At 33.3% G+C, this 4,530-nt stretch overlaps 1 non-coding gene across 1 annotated transcript; it reads right to left on the bottom strand.

Moving 5' to 3' along the window:
• Positions 1 to 3,823: 3,823 nt before the first annotated feature.
• LOC130042116 (U6 spliceosomal RNA) lies at positions 3,824 to 3,930 on the bottom strand. The gene has a single exon (XR_008795093.1). It is a non-coding gene; the product is annotated as a U6 spliceosomal RNA (small nuclear RNA).
• Positions 3,931 to 4,530: the final 600 nt, after the last annotated feature.

A 4,530-nucleotide genomic window follows, 5' to 3' on the forward strand; every position in this document is an offset into this window, starting at 1 on the left:
AATTAATTTTTTTTTTGATGACAAGCAATAAAAATTAAATGAATAGTGCTGAATAGATATAAACTCAGAGGGAAAAATTAGCTCAGGTAAACAAATATGGATAAAGCATATGTGGAGCTGGCATGAGTGATAATAATTATTAGTTACACTGACATATTTAAAAATCAGAGTACGAATTATCTCTGAGGTGCTTGCTTTGTTTTTTATTAACTCTACATAATTAAGTCACCATATGATCAGAACTTTATAGGATTACATATTGCTATATATCTACCATTTGTTTTACCTATTGGTAAAATGATTTAAAAATTAAGCATTTTAAATATTTGTTTATTTATTACTGAATGTTGTGCAGCATACAAATATAAAAGTTGTTTATATTTAGACTAAGTTTAGACTAAGTTTATATTTAACATATATAATATATATAATTAAGTTTATATATAATAAACTATAATAAAACTATAATAAAATATATATAATTAAGTTTATATATAATAAACATATTATATATACGTTTATATTTAGACTGGGCTGGAGCGATAGCACAGCGGTAGGGCGTTTGCCTTGCATGCAGCCAACATGGCCGACTAGAGTTCGATTCCTCCGCCCCTCTCGGAGAGCCCAAGAGTTTCTCGCCCGCACGGCAGAGCCTGGCAAGCTACCCGTGACATACTCGATATGCCAAACACGGTGACAACAAGTCTCATGATGGAGACGTTACTGGGCCCGCTCGAGCAAATCGAGGAACAACGGGAGGACCGTGACCGTGACCATACTTAGATTAAGTTTAGACTAAGGAAACTAAGTCTAAGATTTAGACTAAGGAAACTAATTTTATAGACACTAGTAAGAAATTAGCTATAGCAGCTCACCAGTATGCTTTGGTAAATCATGATTGCTCAGCTGCGTGGTGCTAAACTATGATCCTTGCCACTTTGTCTCCATATTTCACCTTCTGACTAATGCGAGTCAGAATGATTTCTGGCTCCCATTTCCCCATAATTTCAGAAGCCTTTAAAATGGACTTCCTCAAATAAAGGTGAATTTTGAACTGCCGTTCCTCATAAATTCTTTTGGCTTCTGTTATTCCTTTGTAAGTGTCATATTATAACATAAACTTATGAGTAGTGATAACAAGAATTGATGTTTTGATCTGACTTTCTTCTTCTAGAGACACAATAAAAACAACATGTTGATTCAGTGTATGTGTTATCTTTTACAATCAAATAACTTATAAACGAAATTTTAAATGTATATACTCTGCTATACCCAATGTACATGAATGTACTTAGCATATAATTATTTATTCCAGAAGAATAACAAAAAAATAGAGAAATAAAAGTATTCAGATATTCAAACCCCAAATATTCAAAAGATATACTATCTGAAAAACTGAGACATGAATTATTTAGCATATATCAGTTTGAGAAATCAGTAAAATCATCAAAGCACAAGGTATCATAAATTGTATCTAAGAGACTGCAAATAGCAACTTGTTTTTTCTGTGAAATTAGGTAATATATTATATCTTAGTTTCTCAGAATTTTCATTCATAGAATGGATATTTAATAAAACATTCTTAGGATTACTGAAATTCAGTGAGATAATAAATTTTCAAGTCAGAGACCAATTAATGTCATTGTTCAATTATTATGATGTATTTTTCTTATAAATTTATGGGGTCAATTTTGCCATTGAAAATGAATTTAAGCATTTTCTATAGTTTGTATGTACTTCCAGTGATTTTTTTAAATGCATTTTAGAAACCAAACTATTCCTGATCCATTCAATACAACACTGTCAATTCAAAACTGACAGGAAACAGTGCAGCATACCCTCCTGCCTATTTTTCTTTTTTCTTTCACTGAGAACCCTGATAGGGTTGTTTATTTCAGATTTATGATCTAGAAGGGATGTTTATTTAAGCTCAGAAGAAGATAGGTTGGGGGAACTTGATGCAATCAGAATAGTGCAAGTCAGAAGCATTTTAGAGTTACGGTTATAAACATGTGTCTCATAGTGAAATGCAATACTACTCACACATAATGTGCCAATACTTACTTGGCAACACAGCTTGCCTGAATACTGAAGAATCTACTTTTAGTTTATGAAAGTTTGGTGTATTTACTATCTACAATCTTTAGTTTCTCTCTCTGATTATGAGTAAGATATCAGCACCTCTAGACTTGATCTGAACAATGAATTCTATTGCAAATAATTAGAAGCAGTGTGAGGAATACAACAAATGTTGTTAGCAAATAATTTTTATTAAAATTATTAATTATTAGGAAAATACATTAAAATGTAAATTCCTGTTATGAGTACAAATAAAACTTTTCTCATAAATTAGTTTTCAAAATAGATATTTATATTAAAAATACATTTTAGAGTACCTATTGTTTGTTTATTGCAGTCCTTCATGGAGATACTTAGTTTCATTCTTCTATAACACTGTTGCAAGGTAGCACTGTCCTCCCATTGTTCATGGATTTGCTCAAACTGGCACAGTAACTTCTCACAACAAATTGTGAGACTTGTTACTGTTTTGGGCATATAGAATACGTCTCAGATAGCTTGCCAGGCGAGATACTCTCAGTAGCTTGCCGCGCTCTCTGAGAGGGGCAGAGGAATCGAACTCGGATCAGCCACATGCAAGGCAAACGCTCTACCTGCTGTGCTAATGATAGAAAATACTGAGGATATTAAGATATCAAGTATTAATAGAAAGTATGGGAGAAGTCAACAAGCTCTATATATGACTCCTCAATTATTAATTTAGCATAGGACAATGAACTTGAATTTTAAGAAAATGGAGGTAATTTTTTTTCAGTGTTTAAACTGTGTTCAAGCGAATGCATGTGCATCCATGTGTGTTTGTTTAACTAATTAATAGATGGGAATTGTACAGCCTTACTGTGGATTGTACTAAATTACCAACTAAGAACTGTTAGAATTACACAGGGATCTCCTCTGTACTCTAGCCCATTCTCTTTAATTTTTTTTCTCAGTCCTGCTACTAGATTGGATCACAGGATCAGTGCTAACAAATACTGGTCCTGGGTGTCACTCCCAGATATTCATATTTAATTGATATGCTAGTTGGCCTGGGCATCAAAACTTTTCAAAGCTCCAAGATTATTGGATCAAAGTTCCAAAATTATGAACTGCAGAAACATGCCAAACAAGAAATACTGCATTAACTATTAAACACTCAAGAATTAACTTTCTGGCAAGTACATATCTTAAATTTTACACTTGAGGTTTATTTTATTTAAGAGACTCTGCTCAAGTTTTTCTGACAAGAAGAAACGCTTATAGTTTTCTTTAAAGATCATAAAATATTTTTTTCAAAAAAGGAAGGCAGACGAGAGAGATAGTAAGATGCTTGTCTTGCATAGACAATGAGTAAGCCCTAAGTACTTCTGCTAGCTATGGACCCAAATCAAACAAACAAAAAGAGTATAATCTTTGGAGCCAGGGAAACAGTGGGTGGGACTCTTGTCTTGTATGTACACAATTTTAGGTTCCATATCTGGCATCACACATGGTACCCTGAGTCTTTTTTTGTTTGTTTGGTTTTTTGTTTGTTTTCCCCTTTATTTATTTATTTATTTATTACAGTTGTAGATTTACAATTTTTTGTGCTTGGGTTTCGATTATACAATGATCAGATACCCATCCCTCCACCAGTGCCCATTTTCCACCACCATGGATAATATCCCCCCACCCCCATCCCCTCATCCCCCCCGTCTCTGTGGCAGGGCAATCCCCTGTGTTCTCTCTCTCCTTTTGGGTGTTGTGGTCTGCAAAAGAGGCATTGAAAAATATGGAACGCTTCACGAATTTGCGTGTCATCCTTGCGCAGGGGCCATGCTAATCTTCTCTGTATCGTTCCAATTTTAGTATATGTGCTGCCGAAGCGAGCACGGTACCCTGAGTCTTATCAGGACTAATACTTAAGTACAGAGCCAGGGCTAAGCTTTGGCCTAAGACGGTCCCCAAATTAATTAAAATTAAGAATTAAGTGCATAAAATTAAGGTAATTAATTAGTATTAAGATAATCTCTATATGTGTATACAGAAACATACATATATGTAATGCATACAAGACATTATGTTGACATTTTTCAAGTATTTGGCTAAAAAAAGAAAAGTCTAAAAACAGACATAGAATTTACGGTGTCAGAGTTAAATAAGTATGTATTTATAACTGTTATGTAATCCATATTATATATATAATATTACATATATTAATAAAGTAACTATTTCTTTCATTTGTTTTGTGAGTCCATCAGCCTCAAAACCAGCCAAATAAAGAAGAGACAAGTTGCTGAAGTAGAAATGTGAATGGATGAGATTGACTATAAGTTGATATGTCAAAATTCATGGTGATATTAATAGTCTGAATTTTAAATAAATCTATATGGTGTGTGCTTTCATGATGTTTTCTTAAGGAAATATCTCTGTATCACTGTCATCCCATTGTTTTTCAATTTACTAGAGCAGGCACCAGTAATGTCCCCATAT

This window comes from Sorex fumeus, unplaced genomic scaffold (assembly GCF_029834395.1).
Source record: "Sorex fumeus unplaced genomic scaffold, SorFum_2.1 ptg000098l, whole genome shotgun sequence".
NCBI classification, from domain to species: Eukaryota; Metazoa; Chordata; class Mammalia; order Eulipotyphla; family Soricidae; genus Sorex; species Sorex fumeus.